The following is a 24,886-nucleotide window of genomic DNA, read 5'->3' as shown; positions in this document are numbered from 1 at the left end:
ACAGATAAAATTGGAGAGGAAATGGTGAAAAAACAAAAACAGCAAGGAAACATTAAAATTAGCATAAAACAGATTAACAGATCACACTCATAAACAGGCTAAATATCCCTGTTAAAAAGATTCAAATTGGGTCAAAAATCAGTCTCTGAACCTGGAGGTTCACATTTGTATAAAACAAAGGATAAAGGAGTTTAAAGATAATGAAAACTGTTAAGGCATAGAAATTGAAATAGGGAGCAACATTTTTATGAGAATTCTTTTTTTCCCCTATGGTACCTCCACACCCATTTTTTTTTTATCAGAATTTAAGCTATAACAAAGTATAAAACAGTGTAGGATGTAGCATTTAAGAAGCTTCATGTGGTAAATAACATGGCATTCATCTGTAAAATGTTCAATATCTTGATGTGAGTGGTAGTTTTACTGCTGTATATATAGTTTTTAAGTGCATTCTAAAATAAAGTAATTCTTAATTCAAAAAAAAAAAAAATTAAAGATAGAACAAACATATGATCCAGCAATTACACTTCTCGGTATTTATCTGAAGAAAACAAAAGCACTATTCAAAAAGTTATGTGCATCCCCTATGGTTATTGCATTCAACATTATTTACAATAGCCAAGATGTGGAAGCAGTTTAAGTGTATATCACACACACACAAACACACACCAAGGAATATTACTTCACCATAAAAAAAAGAATGAAATCTTGCCATTTTTGACAAGATGGATGGACCTAGAGGGTATCATGCTAAGTGAAGTAAGTCAGAGAAAGGCAAATACCATACGATTTCACTTATATATGGAATCTAAAAAACAAAACAATGAACAAACAAAACAAAACTCAGATACAGAGAACAGAATGGTGGTTGCCGGAGGGGAAGGGGTTGGAGGACTGGCTGGAAAAGGTGAAGATCAAGAGGTACAAACTTCCAGTTATAAAGTAAATAAGTCATGGGGATGTAATGCATAGCATGAATAATACTATAGTGCATAGTTGAAAGTTGATAAGAGAATAAATCTTAAAAGTTCTCATCACAAGAAAAAAAAGAAAAAGAAAACAATTTTGTAACTTTGTATGGAAATTGATGGTAACTAGACTTACTGTGGTGGTCATTCCCCAATGTATACAAATATCAAATCATTATGGTTTTTTTTTTAAGATTTTATTTATTTATTTATTTGAGAGAGAGAATGAGAGAGAGAGAGAGAGAGCATGAGATGGGGGAGGGTCAGAGGGAGAAGCAGACCCCCCGCCGAGCAGGGAGCCCGATGCGGGACTCGATCCCGGGACTCCAGGATCATGACCTGAGCCGAAGGCAGCCGCCCAACCAACTGAGCCACCCAGGCACCCCTCAAATCATTATGTTGTACACCTGAAACTAATATAATGTTATATGTCAATTGTACCTCAATTAAAAAAAACAAAACAAAACTTGGGCCTATGAAGCATTCATATTACACCTTTCATTTACCGATTTGTAATAAATTCAACTTGTATCGTTCAAGTGGCTTTCTATTTCATTACAGAGATTAACTTCCTGGTATAAACCATTGATTTTACTGTGCCAGGGCAAAGTTCAGAGGTAATACTGTTTGCAAACATCCAGTTTGAAAAGGTAGGGAACTAGATGCTCCCACAGAGAAAAAAAAAAAATCTAACCTCTTTCTTAGAAATTAAAAATATTTTTTTCTGTTGGTAATTATTATACTCTATCACCTGGGACCACAATTAGCTAAATCTACAACTGTTATAAAGGATCGCTGCACTCATACAGCATGATTTCAGACATAGTCATGAAGTGTACAAACAATATTTTCTGGATGCATAAGTATTTCTCCTTTGAAATGTAAGAGAAGAAATGCTTTCCTAGGAATTATATATTTTAAGTCTACTTCCTTGCCAAGTTCCTTAGCGTCTCCCCAGGAGTTTCTCTTTCTGGCATCCTATGGCACAGATTTTGGTGCTGGCAATATCAAACTACATAATTTGTTTAACAGGGGTTAGAACTGGGCATGTAATTTTATGGATAGATGTCTTAGACACAGATAAGAAGTCACCATCCAGGTGATTCTCCGCAATAAGACTGATCAGAAATTTGATCCAGGTTGGGGGAGGGTGCTCCAGTAGTAATCAAAATCTATTCTCCATGGATAAGATTTCATTATATCTTATCATCCCAGATTTAATGAAATCTCACACGTAGAGAATAGATTCTCTCTCCAATTGGAATCCCCCAGAGCCATGATTGCATTTCCCATCAACGATCAGTGCTACAGCTGAGCTGGAGCGCTCAGTTACCTGCCAACCAGATGGCACTTCCCCAGTCTGCAACCAGTGTTGGAACGAAAATGCTTAAGAGGGGGTGGACTGTGAATGAAAAGGGTTTTGGTAGAAAGTCCTCCCTGCCCCAAATTCACAGAAAAGTGATAGGCTCCTATTTAATCTAGTGAGGGTGACCCAGGAAGACACCAGGTTTCAGGTATTATGGGGGGCGGGGGGGATTCTAGTTCCCTATTCTTAGTCATCATGCCCTACCCTTCGTGCATACCAGGCACTGGGTTCAGAACTGTACATTATCTTATCTGATCCTTACAATGACTCTATGATAAGTTTATTATCACCTCATTTTATAGATGGGGAAATTGAGACTCAAAGCCTTTGCAGCTATTGTACAAGGCCACCTAACATTTGTAGTAGAGTTTGTACCCAAATTTAAACCCTGAAGACCTAGAGCTCCTCTCCCACAACCACTATGCTACATTCCTTTCCTTTTAGTAGCTTTCATCCCACCTTCTCTTCTCCTCTGTCAGCATCCAAAGCTCCACAATACTGCACCCCCCACACACACTTCAGATACCAATCATAAGTCTGGGTTGTTGCCTATACTTCTGACCAATCAGCTGTAAATTGGAGGTTCCCACAACCCTCTCCTCAGGTTTGATTAACTTGCTAAAGCAGTTCACAGAACTTGGGATAACAGTTTACTTACTATTTAGCAGGTTATTGTATAAAGATCCCTTAAAGGACACCGATAGAAGAGACAGGTAGCGCAAGGCATGTGGGAAGGGGCAAGGAGATTCCATGATCTTTCAGGAGGCACCATTCTCCCAGCATGGCCATGTGTTCACGAACCTGGAAACTCTCTGAACCTCATACTTTGGGGATTTTTATGGAGGTTTCATCACATAGGAATGATCAATTGTTAACTCCATTTCCAGCCCCTCTCCCCTCTCTGAAGACTGGGGGTGAAGGGGACTAAAAATTCCAAGCTTCTTATCATTGCTTAGTCTTTCTGGTGACCAGCCCCCATCCAGGAGCCCATCGATAGTCACCTCATTAGAACAAAAAACATTCCTATCATCCAGGAAATTCCAAGGGATTTAGGGGCTCTGTGTCATGAACCAGAGTCAAGGACCAGTGAGAACAAAAGATGCTCCTAATGCTCTTAGGACTTAAGAAATTACAGTTTTAGGAGCTCTGTGCTAGGAGCCAGGGGCAGAGAGCAATATGTAATTTTTAGGTTCTTAATAAATATTACTCTCCCTGCCTTTTCCCTTTACAAGTTGGGTGTCTAATGGTGTGAGTGTCTCATGTCCACTGAAGTGAAAAATGCCAGGCATGGAAGATATCCCAGCTTTAGTCACCTGTAGTTTCTTGGTAGAAACCATACTTTCTTCTATATTTTACTAAGTTGTTATTAAACATTGCCTTGCATCCAGCAGAGCTGTACTGTGGCCCTGTAGGGAATGTAGCATAGTGATTAGCAGTGCAGGGCTTTGGACCAGGGTCCGGTTGGCTTTGCCAGTCGCTGCTGTCTGACCTTGGCAAATTACCTATCTCTCCATGCCTCTGCTTCCTCCTCTGTAAGTGTGTGTGTGTGTGTGTGTGTGTGTGTGTGTGTGTGGTGGGGATGGAGGGTTATGCCTACTCTGTAGGGTGGTAATTGGAATTAAATTAGATAATATATGTAAAACACTTAGCATAGTTCCTAGCGTACAGCAAAAGCTACATAAGCGATAATGATCATTACTATTATTTAATATTATTGCCATAGTTATTTTTTTTTATACTCTTGGGCTAAAAACTTTTTGAAGAAACACAGACACTATCTCTCGCCATTGCAATTGGACCCTGTTTTTGAAGAATGCTGGTTACCTTCAGTAGTCTGATAAGTGCAGTAATTAACGACTTATTTACTGATAAGCTCTGTTTTCCTTTGATGCAGGAGCTGATACTAATGCAGGAGATGTGTTATGTTTCCCACGACACCTTTGAATAAAATGCCATTTCCTCAGGAACAGCTAGAAATACCGATGCTAATTTTTCATGTGCTCAGGAAAAGCAAGAGCGCTCCCGCTGCAGTGGGCTGGAAGGAGCTCTCCAGAAACATTATGTCATCCTAATTTGCACTGCCAGGGGATGAGCTCATGGGGCGGGGTCTCTCAGGGCTGCAGCTGCGTCAGTTCCTCACTTGTGGGCTGTGCGTCCTCCCAGCTCGCCTCTCGCTCCCTTCTACCCCCTCAGCCCAGCCCCTGCTGCCTGCGCCGAACAGGAGGCACTGCGTGATGAATGACTGAAAACCGAGGCGAAGTCCTGCAAAATAGAATCAGGCGTCAGAAGGCACAAGAAAGGCAAATTGTGCATTTTAGTTATTTTGCGTTCAAAAAAAAAAAGCAGTTGCAGAACGGCTGTTGTCAATGAGAAGAGACTTCTGTCGGTTCTCTTTGCTTCCCCTCCTTTGTCTGACAGCAGCATCTTTCCCCTTTTCTACTTCAAACAACAGCTTGATCTATGAGCCAACCCATGCAGGAAAGGAGCTGATCACGGCTGGCCCTAAGCCACGTGACTGTAGCAAGGAAGAAACATGTGAGCAATTTCCCACATTCTTTTCGTTATAATATGTATTGTGAGTATGTTTATACTCCTTCTAGTCTAGCTGGTGGTATAGTAATGGTTAAACAGACAGGCTTTAGGGCTGGCAGCCTGACTCCAGATCCCATCACAGACACAGGTGAGAATTGTGTCATCTCTTTAAGCCTCAGTTTCTCCATCTGTAAAATGGGGGTAATAATCAAGCCTAGATCAAAAGATTGTTGCAAACCTTAAATGAATATTCCGTGGTAATCACTAAGCACAGTGCCTGGCCCATGGAATGTACTCAATAAATGTGAGTGATCATTAATAAGATACATATGTTCAACTGCTTTATTAACCAGTCACAGCAAGAGAATATATATAATATATAAAAATATATATTTTAAATATGAATTGGAAGGATATAAATTATCATATGATATACTTTCAAGGAAATTATTTACTCATAAAAAAGATCTGTTTGGGTTTTTACCTTTTATTATGGAAATTTTCAAACATACATTGAAACAGAATCATATACTGAGCACCACCACTCCCCGCCCCTCCCCCCCTGCCGATACCCATCACCCCACTTTAACAATCATCAAACATTTGGGGAGCTTCGTTTCATCAACTCCCCACTTTTTTTTAAGGTGGAGTATTTTAAGGGCAAATCCCTGACGTTGTGTCATTGCACCCATAATACTTGAATATGTGCCTCTAACAGAAAAAAGGATTTTATTTTTAACTTAACCACAGTTATTATATACCCTACAATAATAAAATAATTCCTTATTATCATCTAATAACGTCCAGTCCATATTCAAATTTCCCTAATTGCCCAAAAATGGCTTTTTATGTCTTTTTTTAAAAAATCACAGAAAATATTTCTCAATGCTTAGATTTTTTTTAAATGATTTCTAAATATGGCATATGAATTCTTTTTCAGAGCATTGAAAAATGCAAATATTGATATTTATACAGTAGAAAAAAACAAATTACTAATCTGTCTTTATCAATTGTTAATCTGAATGATTTGTTTTCAAGTAAGAGGTTCTGTACTGGTAGGGTACCTAATAAATAATAAATATGTGTTAATTTTTTAATCATTAATTTTATGTGATTCAGAGGACCAATATTCTATGTGCTCATTTTCTAAATACATGATTTAAAAATCTTACTTAAACCAACACTTAGTGGATAAACAAGACCGTAACTTATTGATTCTTTCCCTGCTTGTTTCATCCTAATTTAATGTCTATAAATCACTATCTACATTAGAAATTTGTTTAGAAAAGCATTTAATGTTCAGTATTTCCAATAGCTGTTCTTGTTTACATGTAAACATTTAACTTCCTGAAAATATATCTCTTTCCATTTAAAAGCAAGCTCTGTATGGTTCCTGATGTATTTAGAATTCATATAATCAGTGTTAACAGTAAGTCCCCAAGGAGGCATGAGTTATGTGCATAAAAATTTATGTGTACACTCTGACTTTCATAAAGGATATAGTCTCTGTTTCATTGCTGAACGTAAGTTCCCAGGATGACATCATATTTTTTTTCTTTGACAAATCAAGGTCATTCTAAAGGCTCTGTGATCTGGCCCAATTACTTCCCCAGCAGTATCTTCTCATAACTTCCTCTATTCTCTGTCCCCCAAACCCATGAGGCTACAACTGTGTTGGACAACTAGCCGTTCTCTCTGTGCTTTCCTGTCCCTGCCCTTCTTGTTCTTAAGCTGCTATTCCATATCCCGGAGGAGGAGTTGCCAAATTTAGTAAATAAAAATACAGGAAGCCCAGTTAAATTTGATTTTTAGATAAACAATGAAGGCATTTTCAGTGGAAGTGTATTCCAAATATCACACAGGGCATACTTAAACAAAGTTCTTGTTCTTGTAACTGAAATTCAAATTTAACTGGCAGCTCCATGTTTTATCTGGCAATGCTAACCTAAGGAAGCCCTTCAAGGGCTGGCTTTTCTTCCAGGAAACCTTCCCAAGTACCCTCCTACCCTGCTACCACAGCATTTTGCTGGAACCTCTCGTTAAATACTTAAGTACACCAACATTTTATAATCAGTCATATTTATATGTGTCTCTCTGCCACTTTGCAACACAAACAGCATGCCTTATTTCTAGAGTTCTGGATGTAACATTTATACCCCACTCCCCTTTCCACCCCAGGGATTAGATAGCACGTTCATCACAACATCTTCCCCAGGGCATTGGGTTTTTTTGTTGTTGTTGTTTTGTTTTCTCATGTAAATCTGGAAGGCCTAGATCCGCCATTATTGGTTGCTAACAGCATGGCAGGTACTGTGGTAAGCAGCGGAGGTAAACAGGTGAATTAGATACGTTTCTGACCATTAGGAACTCACAGCTTGTGGTCTCAGAACAGAAGCACGTAACTGGGCAGGGATTTGGGTAGGTATGATTTATTTGATAAATATTCATTAAAAGCTCACTGTATGCCAGGCACAGTTCTAGGCACTAAGCATGCAGCTGTGCCCAAGGAAAGCCCATGCCCTCCTCAAGTTCATTTCCTGAGGCAGGAATATCCAACTGGTAGATGTGAATGAGAGGTCCAGGTAACCTTGCAAGATATCTACTGAATAGACTGAGTCCTGAAGTAGAATAGGATTTGCCAGGCAGATGAGGGGTGGGAAATTGGCATCCCAGAAGGAAACCTGGATAGTGCAAAGGAACAGAGTATGAAAAAGTCCAGAATGTAACCTCTGTTAGGGCAGAGACTTGGTCATCTCTTGCTGGAAATCCCATGCATTAACTAGTGCCTGGCCCTGAGGAAGCACTTGATAAACAGTTGAATGGGTGAATGAAAGCAAGTACGGTGTACTCAGAGAAAGGCAAGAGGATCAGACGGCCAGGGTGAAGGGCAGGAGGCATTGCTCTAAAAGTAGACAGAGGGCAGAATCATGAAGGGTTTTAGAAACCACACTTAGAAATGTGAATTCAAATTATAAACAGTGGAGAACCACTGAAAAGTTTTCAGGCCTGGAATGACATGATTGCAATTAACTTCTGAAGACATTGCTTGGATGGCTTTGTGGAGAATGGATTAAATGGAGTGGAGACTAGGGCAGGGAGACCAGTATAAGCGGCTATTGTTTCGGGAGGATGGACCCAGTAGAGAGGAAATAAGGGACTATATTGGGCAGTAGTGGTAAAAAATCAGAATGGGAGAAGGATTTTAGGTTATTTCTGAAGTAAAATCAATACAACTTTGGATCAGTTGGGTAAAAGGGTCAAGAAGAGGAATGAGCCTTGGACAACTCCCAGTTTTTTGGCTTTTACAACCATTTGGACAAAGGTTCCAGTGTGGCCCACAGGACGCCAGTTGTAGAAGTTCTGGACAGAAGAGATATTTGGAGGAATCATTAGTGAGCATTGAGAGATAGAGCCATGATGATGGATGAAGACAGCCAGGGAGAGTGTATAAAATTAAATTTGAGGGAGGCCTGGGAAATGCCATTTTGCAGATATGTGTTTGTATTTGTCATTTTGCAGATAGTTTTTTGTCATGTCCATATACATAGGTATATGTATTTGCACATGGTTGAATGAAGCCAAACCCAACATCAGCTTGGAAAAGGAATAGTGAGTCATTAATATGGCCTTGCTATTCTACACATAGAATGTTTTTATAAATGAGAAAACTTATTGATTTTATTTGATTTATTATTGACACCATCCTTGACTCCCTAAAGAAATATCAATTGGGGCTCCTGGGTGGCTCAGTCGGTTAAGCAGCCAATTCTTGATTTGGGCTCAGGTCATGATCTCAGCGTCATGGGATCGAGCCCCGTGTCAGGCTCCGCGCTCAACAGCGAGTCTGCTTGAGATTCTCTCTCCCTCTGCCTTTGGCCCTCCTCTTGCTCATGTGCTCTCTCTCTCAAATAAATAAATCTTAAAAAAAAAAAAAGAAATATCATTTAACCCCTCTCTGACTTCCTCTTACATGTGTCATCAGACTTTTTCTCTTTTTTTTTTTTTTAAAGATTTTCTTTATTTATTTGAGAGAGAGAGAATGAGAGAGAGCACATGAGAGTGGGGAGGGTCAGAGGGAGAAGCAGACTCCCTGCCGAGCAGGGAGCCCGACGCGGGACTCGATCCAGGGACTCCAGGATCATGACCTGAGCCGAAGGCAGTCGCTTAACCAACTGAGCCACCCAGGCGCCCCAGACTCTTTTTTTTCAAAGACCAAATGAATACAGTAGATAAAGTACTTTGACTTGCATGGAAGAGGAAAAATGAAAATTCTTGTGATGAAACATCACACAAGATAATTATTGATGATGATAAAATATTATAAAAAAATAATCCCTTCTAAGAATCTCCAAAGCAGTCGCATTTTGAGGTACATGCATAAATATAATGTCATTCCATCTAAGGGCTTACAATGGTTTTGAAAGTAGAAAAGCTGATAAGAATCAGTATGTGAGTCACCACCAAATAGCATTCACCTCATTAATAACTAAGTGATGATGATAAAGGTCTTTTGAAACTTTAGAACGATAGAACATCTATTGACTGACTCCTTGGATTAAATAGTGTTTTCATTCTGATACTTAAAACCCAAAGCTACAGGCTACTCTCTAGGTAAGGGTCTTCAAAACTTCTTATTCGTGAATTCTCTACAAGAATTTTGAAAACTATGCACCCTCTCACACATGTTGAAGTTGGCATCTTCAATTTTACATTATAGGTTTAAATAGTAATATTATATTTAGATAGTAATTTAAATAATAGCATTGATATTTTAATAAAAACCATTGCATCACTTTTAAATTATCCAGTGGAATCTAAATCTGTAGAGATTTGACAGCCACCATCATACATTTTTTTAATACACAAACAAACTTATTTTTAACTGGCAGAAATTTTACTTGTTCCTTTTCTTTTTAACTCAGTTTCTACACCACTTTCTCCACAGAACTTTATCCTAATGTAATATATTTAGGTTTTAAAGGTTTTGTTGATCACCCTACCATATTTCTCTACAATGAAAATACACTAATAAATTTCAATTAAAATATTTTATTTTCCTGTGACCATATGATTCTGAGCGCTTAGCATGTTTTTCTCTGGCATAAGTTACACTTATAATTATTAGTAGCCCACATTTGACCAATACAACACGAATCCATTAAAAATTTGATATGCAAGTGAATATCCTTGCATATTCCTTGGTTTATAGAAATGCAACAGATTTCTGTACGTTGGTTTTGTATCTGGCGACTTTACTGAATTTATGTATCAGTTCTAGCAATTTTTTGGTGGAGTCTTTTGGGTTTTCTACATAGAGTATCACATCATCTGCAAATATGAAACTGTGACTTCTTCCTTGCTGATTTGGATACCTTTTATTTCTTTTTGTTGTCTGATTGCTGAGGCTAGGACTTCCAGTACTATGTTAAGTAACAGTGGTGAGAGTGGACATCCCTGTCTTGTTCCTGACTGTAGAGGAAAAGCTCTCAGTTTTTCCCCATTGAGGATGATATTAGTTGTGGGTCTTTGGTATATGGCCTTTATGATGTTGAGGTATGTTCCCTCTATCCCTACTTTGTTGAGGGTTTTTATCGAGAATGGATGCTGTACTTTGTCAAATGCTTTTTCTACATCTATTGAGAGGATCATATGGTTCTTATTCTTTCGTTCATTAATACACTCTGTGTAGAAAACCCAAAAGACTCAACCCAAAAATTACTAGAACTGATACATGAACTCAGTGAAGTCGCAGGATATGAAATCAACATACAGAAATCTGTTGCATTTCTATACACCAGTAATGAAGCAGCGGAAAGAGAAATCAAGGAATTGATCCCATTTACAATTACACCGAAAACCGTAAGATACCTAGAAAAAACTGAACCAAAGAGGTAAAAGATCTGTACTCTGAAAACTATAAGACACTTATGAAGGAAATTAAAGATGACACAAAGAAATAGAAAAACATTCCATGCTCATGGGTTGGAAGAACAAATATTGTTAAAATGTCTATACTACCCAAAGCAATCTACACATTCAATTCAATCCCTGTCAAAATACCACCAGCATTTTTCACAGAGATAGAACAAACAATCCTAAAATTTATGTAACCACAAAAGACCCCAAATAGCCAAAGCAATCTTGGAAAAGAAAAGCAATGCTGGAGGCATCACAATTCTGGACTTCAAGTTATATTACAAAGCTGTACTCATCAAGACAGTATGGTACTGGCACAAAAACAGACACATACATTAATGGAACAGGATAGAGAACCCAGATATGGACCCTCAACTATATGGGCAATTAATCTATGACAAAGGAAGAAAGAATATCCAATGGGAAAAAGACAGTCTCTTCAACAAATGGTGTTGGGAAAACAGCGCAGCAACATTCAAAAGAATGAAATTGGACCATGTTCTTATACCATACACAAAAATAAATTTAAAATGGATGAAAGACCTAAATGTGAGACAGGAAACTATCAAAATCCTAGAGAACACAGGTAGCAACCTCTTTGACATCAGCCTTAGCAACTTCTTATTAAACATGTCTCCAAAGATAAGGGAAACAAAAGCAAAAATGAACTATTGGGACTTCATTAAGATAGAAAGTTTCTGCACAGTGAAGGAAACAACCAACAAAACTAAAAGGCAACCTTCAGAATGGGATGAGATATCTGCAAATGACGTATCTGATGAAGGGTTAGTATCCAAAATCTATAAAGAACTTACCAAACTCAACATCCAAAAACCAAATAATCCAGTTAAGAAATGGGCAGAAGACATGAATAGACATTTCTCCAAAGAAGACATACAGAAGGATGCCAGACACATGAAAAGATGCTCAACATCACTCACGGAGATACAAATCAAAACTATGAGATAACTACCTGTCAGAATAGCTAAAAGTAACAACATAGGAAACAACAGATGTTGTTGAGGATGTGGAGAAAGGGGAACCCTCTTTTGCTGTTTTTGGGGATGCAAACTGGTACAATCATTCTGAAAAACAGTCTGGAGGTTCCTTAAAAAGTTAAAAATAGAACTACCCTACAATCCAGTATTTGCACTACTAAGTATTTACCCAAAGGATACAAAATACTGGTTCAAAGGGACACATGCACCTCGATGTTTATAGCAACATTATCAACAACAGTCAAATTATGGAAGGAGCCCAGCGACAGGTGAATGGATAAAGAAGATGTGGTGTATATATATATATATATATATATACAATGGAATATTACTCAGCCATCAAAAAGAATGAAATCTTGCCATTTGCACTGATGTAGATGGAGCTAGGGTATATAATGCTAAGCTAAGTAAGTCAGAGAAAGACAAATACCATATGATTTCATTCATATGTGGAATTTAAGAAACAAAGCAGATGATCATAAGGGAAGGGAAGGAAAAATAAAATAAGATAAAAACAGAGAGAGAGGCAAACCATAAGAGACTCTTAACTATAGAGAACAAACTGAGGGTTGCTGGAGGGGAGGGGGCTGGGGATGGATTAAACAGGTGATGGGCATTAAGGAGGGCAATTGCTGTGATGAGCACTAGGTGTTGTATATAAATGATGAATCACTAAATTCTACTCCTGAAACTAATATTATACTATCTGTTAAATATTAGAATTTAAATTAAAACTTGAAACATTGGGGTTCCTGGGTGGCTCAGATGGTTAAGCGTCTGCCTTCAGCTCAGGTCATGATCCCAGGGTCCTGGGATAGAGCCCTGCATCCGGCTCCCTGCTCAGTGGGGAGCCTGCTTCTCCCTCTCCCTCTGCCTCTCCCCCTACTCATGCTCTCTCTCTCTCTCTCTCTCTGTATCTTTGTGTCTCAAATGAATAAATAAAATCTTTAAAAAAAACTTGAAACATTAAAAATAAAATAAATTATAAAAACATCTCTTAATGGGATGGAAGGCTTTTTTAAAAATGTATTTATCTGTGGATGAAGATACATATTACGAGAATAAGGCACTATTCAGTATTAATGTTACTCCTATTTTTCATTTTTAATGTTAGCACTGAAAAAAACTTGTACACATGGACAGGTAAATGGAGATGGGAAAGGCTCTATAATATCGTGTCACTCAATTATTTGAACTGTTTTCAAGAGTGAGAAATGCCAAATATCACATAGTACCATATCCATCAAAAACTATTTTTAATGATCTAATTTGACTAGATTTTCCTTCAGTTTTCTTAAAACTAGAGAATTCGAAACCACTTGAATTTCAAAAGAATTTTTTTAATCCAATACTCAGAGTCATTCACTTTTTTTGTTTGTTTTTAAGTGACACCAACACTAATTTTTCTAATTGACTCCTCAGTTACCATCCTGGAGCTTTTGCCACACTGGGGCAATTTATAGAAACATGGAGGAAAACTTGCCCTTTTTCAAAAAGTGGGAGAGGGTAGGGGCGCCTGGGTGGCTCAGATGGTTAAGCGTCTGCCTTCGGCTGGGATCGAGCCCTGCATGGGGCTTCCTGCTCGGCGGGAAGCCTGCTTCTCCCTCTGCCTCTGCCTCTCTCTCTCTCTGACTCTCATGAATAAATAAATAAAACATTAAAAAAAAAAGTGGTAGAGGGTAGTTTGGGGATGTGGACAAAAGGAATCCACTCTTCCCGATAGCAAATATATTCTCAGATTAGCTGTAAGAGAGAGAACACTGTAGAAAGTGTACATACAAGTTGAAAAGAGTGTCAAAATGCATTATTTTTATAAAAACTTAATTGCTTTGAAAAAGGCAATTTGCTTTAACAACTGATGACATACTAGGTGCTACAAAACATAAAAAGCTGGAAAAATCTTTAAGTTATGTACTCCTCTTGCTTGGTAAACGTCTTTAAGTTCTTTTAACTAATATTTTATACAGTTCATGGTTTATGTAACAATAACGAACACTTATTAAGAGATCACCCCACGCCAGGACCTGTCCTAATTTGTTTTTACTTTGTTTTCATTTGCTAGCTAACCCTCACAACAGTCCTGAGAGGTACACAACTTTTCATTCCCATTTTACAGATGAGGAAATCGAGACGGAGAGAAAGTAATGTGCTTGAGATCACACAGCTAATAAGTGACACACCAGGCAGTTTGACTTCAGAATCTATGTTCCTAATAAGTAAGCCTTTACTCTAAGCTCTTGATTTTGAATTAAAAATAAAACATATAAAGGGGCGCCTGGGTGGCTCAGTGAGTTAAGCATCCGCGTCTTGATTTCAGCTCAGGTCATGATCTCAGGGACATGAGATAGAGTCCCGTGTCAGGCTCTGCGCTCAGAGCAGAGTCTGCTTGATATTCTCTCTCCCTCTGCCCCTCCCCCAATCTCCCCTCACACTCTCACGTGCTTGTGCTTCCTCTCTCTCTCTCTAAATAAATCTTTAAAAAAAATAAAATAAAAATAAAACATTGTAAGGTCCATATTTAGCCTTTTTATGATTTTGCTCCTTATTAAACCTTTTTGATTAACTGACCAAGCTAGCATGTTAAGGGGTCTCCCACTGGACTACAAATGCTAAATAATAATGATAGTTCTAGAAACTATAAATCAGGAACGATGCAGGACATCTTTTAGTGTCCAAAAACTGCTTAGTCAGTTTGGTTACAAAAACATAATAAATCATCATATACATTGTAAAAATTGGCATTAAAAAGTTTCAAGCAATTCTAAACAAGTTCTCCTAATTTTTAACCAAATATCTATTTCTCTCATTTTAGTATGCCTTTGGAGAAAAATTTTCTGAATACCTCTAGGTACATCATGGAATATGGTTAACAATGTAAATATCCGTATATTTTTATTAAGCAGACAATTAAACCCCTGTGCAACTTCTACTACAAAGCATCTGTGAACACTTGTATCCCTCTCTACCCAATCTTCCGGGCCTTCCCCATTCCTTGCTTTCATTTAGCATGCCTAAGATATTCAGACTGTGACATTTGCATTTTCCTTCCTTTTTATACAAAGGAATCTCAAGCTTCTTCTTCTTTCTATTTCCCTAAAGTTAGCACAGCATTCCAAAGTAAAATTAGTTTCCTCAAGATTTAACACTTAATTTGCTAATCTCTGTTTAAGCAGTATTTCAGGCCAGACTCTTGCGTTAGGTTCTGGCTAGAAAGCAAAGAGTAGAGAAGAAAGCGCTTCCTCCCTCACAGAGCACGTGGTCTGTAAGAGGTGTAAGCAGTTGAGCCACCATCACAGTAACAGTGTACCAAGTGATACAAGAGGGGTGGATGGTGGGCATACTATGGGCATGGTGCCCAGGCAGGACCTCATAGAGGAGCCCTTGGAAATCAGTCTTGGTGTTGTAAATGCTTGACCTCCACCTGGCCTAGGCCAGGCTGACTGCCTGGTTGGCTGACTGATGACTGACTCCCTTGGTGACTGGCTGCATGACTGAGATTGATGAGACTAACCAAAGGGCAGTTGCTGGTTAACCTTCTCAATGGCTAACAGCAGGGCTTTGGTCCCAGCTTTTCAGTTTTACCTTCTAGATGCGAAAGCGGAGCCCTGGAAACAGTCCTTCCTGCTATTTCTATTTTATCACTGAGGGGAATGAAAGGAGCTTTCTCTCGGTCCCCCCACCTCCCCTTGGCTTTGGCAGCTTTTTCTGCCACTGCTACGATTAAGGGGGAAAGACCACGGGCAGCAGGAGAATGATTCCCTTCCATACCCAGCTACTTAGCGTCCTCCATGCTGAGTTCCCGAAATGGAACATTCTGGACTAGTGCGGGAAGACTTTCACATTGGAAGTTCCTGTGGCCACAACACAGAGATTGCTCCATAAAACAGTCTTGAAAATTCACCTCATACTTTAGCATCTCCTATGTGCAAACATTTATAAAAAGGAACTTTGGAAGTTCTCTTATAACCTGCATGACCTAGGCTGTGAAACTTGGGGAACAGGTAGGAGGAAAAAGGAAGAACAGCAGAAGTGGTTTGGCAGCCGGGACTTAGAGGCTGGCTTAAAATGGAGGTGGGACACAGAAATATAAATCTGCTTGTACAGGGGGCTGGCCAACCTTAGACACAACTTGGGATATGGCTGATATTCGAGGCATTGGTGTCCTAGGGAAAGCATGGATTTTAGGTGAATTCAGACCCTGGTTTTGCCATTTAATAGCGGTGTGACCTTGGACAAATCAACATCTTTAAATCTCCTTCCTTTCCCCAGGGTATTAGTGTGAGGATGAACTGAGACAATGCGTATAGACTGATTGACGACCTCCCATCAATGTTAGTGCCTTCCGTGTCAAGTAAGCTAACTGATTTCCTGAAGTCACACGATTGGTTATGTGGAAGCCAATCTGGGCTGGAAGGCGGACCCACTTCTCAATACGGAGTCTGCTCGTTTCTCATGGACCTACTTCTGCCAGCTTCAACAGTGACCTGCTTTCTCCCAGCCCTCAACTTCTAACACATCGCCTAAAAACAGAGTGATAAACAAACCTCTTTTAAGTTAAACAGCCACGAACTAGCCAAAATCCTTGGTGAAAAGGAAGAAAATGCCTCCAAAGAAGATCTTTAGAAGCAAGCAACCTTTTGAGTATATGTCAGAGATCCCCAAATCTGCTCTTTATAAGACAAGTAGGAGTTCCTTTGTCCTAGCTCCTTTCAGCTTTGTGATAATTGACCTGTGTCACGTTTTGAAAAGAGTAACCCTGCCATTATTGGCCTAGCAACTAAGAGTTATTTGTATACTAATCAGTAGCTATTGTTACTCTGATCTTTCCTGGAAGTATGCCATGGAAACTTGTCACATTGTTTTGGTACCACCACAGGGAACACATTAGGTAGTCTTTGATGATAATCAAGACATCACTAACTAATGGCTCCCTGTGTTGATTTTAAACCTTAGTAAATTGTTATCCAACTGGAACCAACAAAAATGTATAGAGTGCTCACTCTGCACAAGAAATGGACTAAGTCACTAAAGAATACAAAGATCAAGACGGTATGGCTGCTGGCCACTGGAAGGAATGGACCTGTGTACGTGGAAAACTAAAATACAAAACTGCACAACAACTATTAGGTAACTTGGCACAAGGCTGAGTGGCAAACCATTCCAGGGTCAGTGGCTTAAATAGCAGTTATGTATTCTCACTCATTTTCACTCATACGCAGGCTGGCTGGGGGGCCCACCAATCTAGGCTCGCTTTGACATGGCTGTCCTTCAGACTGCAGGCTGGAGGTCAGGTTTGCTCTGCATGACTCGCATCCTCCTTCCCTTTGTGAAGGGCATGGGTACCCTTGAGCTACAGAGTATGTAGCAAAACAAAATCTATAACCTAGTTGTGTAGGCTGCCGAGTCTCTGTTCCACTTTATCCTCCCGCTAAAATATACATCTCATGAGTTCCACTCTGGTTTCCCATTGTGTCCCCAATGCCTAGCACAGAGCAACACATAGTAGGAACCAATGGATATCTACCCAGGAAATAATTAAATGAATAAGTGGTGCTGTATGCATGAATAGTGTTGTCACAGAGCAATGGAATATTCGAATGTCTTCTCACAATAGCCCTGAGTAGTAGCCCTGCTGTTCATGCAAGATTTATGGAATGATGGGAAGACCATAGTTGGACTTAAGACATTTCACACATATATTTTCTACTCAAACCTGTCTCTGTCAAGAAGGCTCTTACATTAGCTAAAAGTGTTCAGAGAGGCTTTTTAACTACTGGAGTTATTTAAAGAGTATGGAATGCCTTTGCAAATTAAAAATGGAAGTGCGATCAAGTTTAAGCAGTGTTTTAATTGGTCTTTCTTCGTTTTCCCTGAGGCAGATAAACCAAACCAACAGAGGAAGCTGACAGTGAGTAACAGCAAGTAACAAATCTTGCTGATCTGGCACTTAGGTATTGTTCCTGACAGCACATGCCTTCCATGTTGAATCTAATAGAAAGCTCCTCTAGTAGATAAAACTGATGAATGTTATAATCCCAGTTTGACTAGACTTTTGAGTTCTTGTTTTCAGATTTTAGGAACAGACATGCAATCTTAAGGATACAGAACAGAGACCAATGCCAAAAATGTAACTATTTTGCTTGAAATAGCTTTATTATGAACAAAAACAATTTAAATGACTCAAAATGAATTAGTGGAAGTTTTCTGGACATGCAATTAGACATCTGTCCAAAAACTCCTTCTGTGAATTAGGTCCTGACATAATAAGTTTCCTGTGAGCAATCAGTATCAGTTACAGTGTTTAAGAATGGTAAATGTCGTCTTGAATACTTTGGCTCCAGATGCTAGAAGACTAAGGGAAGATGTCTTTGGGTGATTCAAGGATAGAGGGTCTTAGATGAACTAAGTCCTTCTGTGAGTTGTTGATATCTTTTTAAGTGATCTGATTTCCTTTCATACTACAGAGGGAAAGAAATATTTCAGAAACAGGCTGGGCAGAAGGATATGGATCTTTTGGGGCACCTGGGTAGCTCAGTTGGTTAAGCATCTGACTCTTGATTTAGGCTCAGGTCATGATCTCAGGGTCATGAGACCAAGCCCCACGTCGGGCTCTGCACTCAGAGTGGACTCTGCCTCAGATTCTCTCTCCCTCTGCCTCTGATTCTCCCCTGACTTGTTCTCTCTCTCTCAAATAAATAAATAAAATCTTTTTTTAAAAAAAAAGGATATAGGGGCGCCTGGGTGGCTCAGTCGTTAAGTGTCCTGGGATGGAGCCCCGCATCAGGCTCCCTGTTCTGCGGGAAGCCTGCTTCTCCCCCTCCGACTCCCCCTGCTTGTGTTCCTTCTCTCGCTGTGTCTCTCTCTACCAAATAAATAAATAAAATCTTAAAAAAAAAAAAAAAGGATATAGATCTTTTAAGTGTTGGAGAGAATCCTAAAGTTACTTGACCTATAAGCACCAAGGCCTTTGAAATTAAACTCCCATAATTCCAATATGTCATGTGACTTGGTTTAATGCCCCTATTCCTAGTGTTTAAAAGAGATAAAAGAAATTATATGATATCAAAAAAGACCCTCTGAAAGGAGTCACTAGAAGTTCCTCATCTGTCAACCTCTGAAACAGAATCAGTAGTTCTTAACTCATTGGCACCTGGGTGGCTCAGTCGGTTGGGCATCTGCCTTCAGCTCGAGTCATGATCCCAGGGTCCTGGGATCAAGTCCTTCATCGGGCTCCCAGCTCAGCGGGGAGTCTGCTTCTCCCTCTCCCTCTGCCCCTCCACTTCTGCTCGTGCTCTCTCTCTCTGTCAAATAAATAAATAAAATCTTAAAAAAAAAAAAGTTCTTAACCCAGGCCATTCATTAGAGTCTCCTGGGAAGTTTTAGAAATATCAATGCCCAAGGCCCATCCCAGAGATTCTGATTTAATTAGTCTGGAGTGGAGCCGGACATCTATATTACTTTTAAAAATTCTCTAAGGGAGTCCAATGTGCAGGAAGGTTTGAGGAATGCAGGATTAGACCAATCTTACCAAGTCTCCGGAAGGTGGGAGTCAAGGCATGTCTTGCCTCACTCCCTCACTTGTCTCCTGCTCCTCCATAACCCCATATCCCCAAAACAAAAATTGGAAGCCACAGAACAGAGGGTCTAGGAGTCTGCCATTCTAATCCACAGAGCAAAATCACTGTCATAAAGGCGTTGCTTCCAGCGGATGTTGTCCCAAAGTGCTGTGCTCTCTGGAACCTGTTCTGAGGCTTGCAGGGCCCTCCTTTTGGACCTCAGTGCCCCTCTCACAAGAGAAAGAATAAAATGCTCACTTTGGGAACATAAAACATGCATCTCAGATAGTCTTATGGAAAACAAAGGATAAGGGCAATTTAATTCACATCTTGTGCGGGCTTAATAAATTAATAGTGAGCCTAGAAATACATCCTCTCTTTCTGCCCATGAGAACAAGGGAGTAAATTATTCTTTTGCAATATTATCTCATTCCTTTTCCATCTGATAGACATCAGTACCTGAATGCAAAGTATACGTATTTGGCCTGTATTTTAATGGGTAATTTAATTTGATTAGTCAGAATTTTGGTTTTTGCAGCCAAGAAATATGATCAGCATGCATCCATAATTCTTTTTCATCTTAGAAATCACTATTGTTTCCATGGAATCAGTTGAAATGATGAATATTAAATCTGACTTCTCCTTGTGTGCATGGAAGCAAAATGGCAGACAAGAAAGATGAGTGGCAATAGAGAGATTTTGTGTTGAACAAAATATTTATACTGAAATATCACAGTCCAGCCTTATCAGCTTCCTGCTACCACGCCCTTTATATGATCTATAACAGGACCTGTATGTTACTCACAGTTGCACTGATGAGATGACCTATCAATCAAATAGAAACCAGTGGTTGGAGCTCTCTTTTCCTGAAGAAAATTGCTGAAGTAAATATGTAAGCCAGAAAGAAAAGAATCAAAGGCATGCAAAGGAGGCTGGTCAGAAGAGATCATTAGTAGTGTCCAGTAATCTTATAGAATGAGATTGTCTAGAGGTACAAAAGCTTCCAGGCAGTCAATAATACCTCCTCAGAGCCTTGGGAGCAGTCAATGGTTCATTGACCAAGACGGAATTAAAAAACAAAACTGAGCAACAACAACAAAAACCCAGAAAGTTTGATATGCACATGAACATTTTTAAAGTCTCATGGACAAAAAAGAACCTACAGAAGAGGCCAAGGTTTTGAATCATGCAGAATTTTTCCTTGGTTCACTCATTGATTCAACAAATATGTGTAGGATATGTCAGGCACTGTTTTTAGCACTGGGGATTATGCTGCTTTTCATCAGTATTGATAAAATTTCACCTCAAAGGTGATAGAGGTTCAGGAAAAGGTTTTCCTGCTGGTACATTTCATTTTCATTAGCTTCAATAGAACTTCCTCCTAACTCAAATATTGTTCTCCTTTGACTCTACAAACTTCTGCAAGATGGCAGTTTTCACAGAGAGAAAGAACATGAATATCATGCTGTGGCTGCTGGTGAAAGATTTGGGGACCAAAACCTCAGACAGCTAATATTTATCTAGAAAAAAGTGACAGCAGTGTTAGCAGACCCTCTCAAGTATAACAAGTTGAAGGAGTCATTTTAGGATTGCAATGTATTCTTCCAGAACCCAAAGCAAGACTGTGTTGGGTGAGTCTTGAGGTCCAGCCATCCCTGTGGTATAACCCTTTGAGTGGTACCAAAGAGGGTGTTCTCCTTGCTGTCGGCATCAGATATAAGGAGGGCACCTCTCAAAGTACAGCACTCATTGAAAAAAAATCTTAAGCAATGACATTGAGACATGACTGGCTTCTAAGATGACAGTGAAGCCATAATTGGAACTAAAAGAAATTACAGATTAAAGGGATTCTCCTACAGAATGGAGGTTCCTCAAAAAGTAGAAAACAGAGCTACCCTACAACACAGCAATTGCAGTACTGGATATCTATCCCAAAGATACAAATGTAATGATCCGAAGGGGCACCTGCACCCCAGTGTTTATAGCAGCAATGTCCACAATAGCCAAACTGGAGAAAGAGCCCAGATGTCCATCGACAGATGAATGGATAAAAAAGATGTGGTATAGGGCACCTGGGTGGCTCGGTCCGTTAAGCGACTGCCTTCGGCTCAGGTCATGATCCCAGGGTCCTGGGATCGAGTCCCGCATCGGGCTCCCTGCTCTGCGGGGAGCCTGCTTCTCCTTCTCCCCCTCCCCCTGCTGGTGTTCCCTCTCTCGCTGTGTCTCTCTCTGTCAAATAAATAAAAAAAAAATAAAATCTTTAAAAAAAAAAAGATGTGGTATATATATATACAATGGAATACTACTCAGCCATCAAAAAAATGAAATCTTGCCATTTGCAATGACGTGGATGGAACTAGAGGGTATTATGCTAAGCAAAATAAGTCAATCAGAGAAAGATAATTATCACATGATCTCACTCATATGTGGAATTTAGGAAACAAAACAGAGGATCATAGGGGAAGAGAGAAAAAAATAAGACAAGATGCAATCAGAGAGTGAGACAAACCATAAGAGACTCTTAATCTCAGGAAACAAATTGAGGGTTGATGGAGGGGAGGGGTTTGGGGGATGTGGTAACTGAGTGATTGACATTAAGGAGGGCACGTGATGTAATGAGCACTGACCTCTACGTCAGAAACCAATAACACATTATATGTTAATTAAATTTAAATTAAAAAATGAAAAAAAGGTATTCTCCTAAATGACTAATTATTGAAGAACCTCACTATTTGAAATTATCTTATTAGCTTACTTCTGTATTATCTGTCTTCTCTATGCATTCTCCAAAAAGGCAGGTGCCTTGTCTTATTCACACCTAGACCAGCTGCCTGATATGAAGTTTATTAAATATTCCATGACCAATCTGAAAAATTGATGATGTAAGTGATACAAACCTGGAAAGGACATCAGACTTTATATCCTAAAACCCTTAGGAATGGCCAACTGAAAAGGTGACATTTAAGAGCAATAAGATAAAGTCTATTATCTGGTTCACAATTACCACCTGCACAGGGGCAGGACTGGGGAGAATTGGCTTAATAGCAACACCTATGAAACACTGAGAGGGTTTAGTTGACCATAAAATCAGTATGAGTCAACAGTACGAGAAAACAAATGTCCAGTATCGTTACAAGAAGTGAGTCCCCATTATATCAATTGATTTTCAACAAAGGGGGCCAAGATCATTCAAGAATTGTCTTTTCGGTACATGGTGCTTAGACAATTGGATATTCAAATGCACGAAAATGAAGTCAGACCCCTACCTCAATCATAAAAAAATGGACTCAAAGTGGACCAAAGACCTAAATGTAAGAGGTAAAACTATGAAAAAAACTCTTAGAAGGAAACATAAGCGTAAAGTTCATGATCTTGGATTAGGTAACGATTTCTTAAATGACACCAAAAGCACAAGTGACAAAAGAAAAAACAGATAAATTGGGCTTCATCAAAGTTAAAAATTTTAGTGCTGCAAAGGGCACTATCAAGAAAGTGAAGATGGGGCGCCTGGGTGGCTCCGTCGGTTCCGCTCGGGTTGTGATCCTGGGGTCCTGCGATTGAGCTACACGTCGGGCTCCCTGCTTCTCCCTCTCCTCCCCACTCTTGTGCTCTCTCTCGCTAGCTCTGTCTCTCTCTCAAATAAATAAAAATCTTTTAAAAAAAAAAGTGAAGACAGCCCACAGAATGGGAGAAATATTTTCAAATCCTATATCTGATAAGAGTCCAGTATCCAGAATACATAGAAATGCTTACACACAATAATAAAAAAACAATAACTCAATTATTAAAGGACAAAGGACTTGAATAGACATTTTTCCAAAGAAGATATGCAAATGGAACATAAGCACATAAAGATGCTCAACATCAATATAGTCTTTAGGACAACGCAAATAAAAGTGATTTCACACACACTATCATGACTATTATCAAAAAGATGGATGTTATCAAAATAGTGAGTGTTGGAGTGGATGTGGAAGAATTGGAACTTTTATACATAACTGGTAGAATTGTAAAATGGTGCAGGCTTGATGGGAAACAGTTTTCAGTTCCTCAAAAGGTTAAACATGGAGTTTCCATATGACCCAGCAATTCCCCTCCTAAGTATATATCCAAAAGAAATGAAAACACATGACAACACAAAATCTTGTGTATGAATATTCATAATAACATTCACAATAGCCAAAAAAAAAGTGGAAACAACCCAAATGTCCATCATCTGATAAACAAAATGTGATGTATCCATATTGTGGGGTAGTATTCATCAATAAAGAGAAATGAAGTTCTGATACATGCTACAACATTAATGAACCTTGAAAACATTACGCTGAGTGAAAGAAACCAGTCCCAAAAGGTCACATATTGTGTCAGCCCATTTATATGAAACGTCCCGAACAGGCAAATCCATAGAGACAGAAAGCCGATCAGTGGTTGCCAGAGGCTGGGGAGTAAGTAGTGACTGCTAATGGGTACAGAATTTCTTTTGAGAATGATGCAAATGTTCTAGAAGTGGTAATGGTTGTATAACTCTGTAGATATACTAAAAACCACTGAATCATACACTTTAAAAACATACATTTTATGGTATATAAATTATACTTAAATAAAGCTGTTAGAAAAAAAAAAAAAAAGGAATCCCCCAGAACCAAATCCCCTTTCATAGAGCACTGATCACATCATACCTAAAGTACTAAATTCAGTCCTGGGCAGAGGACAGAAGCAACTAAGAGCTTAGTCGCCAATAGAAAAGCAGCTGGGATAATTAGGTCATTTAGATGGTTCCAGACAAAATATGGAAGACATGCGAAATGTTTAACCCGATTAAAAAAGAAAAAGATTTACAGGGAGCGGTTTAGTCCTTCAAATTTGAGTGACGTTTGTGTGGAAGAGGAGTGAGAATTGCCCTTCTCTGTCTTCCTGGAACACTTGAGGTACCTAAGGAAAAGGCTGGGGATGCCTCCACACAGAGGACAGCTTTCTAAACATTGAATTGTCTGAAAAAGAAGGAGCTCCCTTTAGGGATGATGCGTTCTTCACCATGAAAGCAAAGGCGCAGTGCCCATGTACTAAGGCTGCAATGAAAGGAAGCAGTGGCTTCGGATGACAGGTTGGACTAGCTGACCCTGAGATAGTTTTTCTATTAGTGGAGTATATCATTTAATCCCAGGGAACTCTTCTGGGTTGTAACTGATCACTCAGATCTCATATGCCTGGAAGTTTGTGACAATTTTTTCCCTGGATGTATTTCTTGCCTTGCACTTGCTCACATTAAAATGCACCAATGTTTTTGTCTATTTAATACACTCTTTAAAATATCTTCTGAAATCCATCCTTATCAACTAGAAATCTGGATCATCTGCCACCCCAGAGGTTGTTCTAGACCCTTGTCCAGATCATTTATAAACTGGTCCTAAGTGACAGTTTTATGGGAACTCAGTTGTTGACATGTCTCCCTCCAAAGAAGTGCCAGTTCATTTCTACCTTTTGTTTTTCTGTCTCTAAACTGGTTCTTTATTCATGACAAGTCTCCCTCGATTTCAAGATAACTCCATT

At 39.2% G+C, this 24,886-nt stretch overlaps 1 protein-coding gene and 1 long non-coding RNA gene across 2 annotated transcripts in view; one reads left to right on the top strand and one right to left on the bottom strand.

Moving 5' to 3' along the window:
* The window catches only part of LOC145720925 (uncharacterized), a 22,064-nt gene extending 18,913 nt beyond the window's left edge, over positions 1-3,151 (bottom strand). The window contains exon 1 of the long non-coding RNA XR_014144267.1: positions 2,993-3,151. This is a non-coding gene — a long non-coding RNA (uncharacterized LOC145720925). The remainder of the gene's footprint in view (positions 1-2,992) is intronic.
* The window catches only part of ZNF704 (zinc finger protein 704), a 229,979-nt gene that overhangs the window by 135,280 nt on the left and 69,813 nt on the right, over positions 1-24,886 (top strand). The gene's annotated exons all lie outside the window — the stretch shown is intronic.

This window comes from Leptonychotes weddellii, chromosome 4, assembly GCF_054177405.1.
Source record: "Leptonychotes weddellii isolate Sample4059 chromosome 4, ASM5417740v2, whole genome shotgun sequence".
NCBI lineage: Eukaryota > Metazoa > Chordata > Mammalia > Carnivora > Phocidae > Leptonychotes > Leptonychotes weddellii.
The sequence above is the reverse complement of the archived record's forward strand: the minus strand, read 5'-3'. Positions and strand labels throughout refer to the sequence as shown.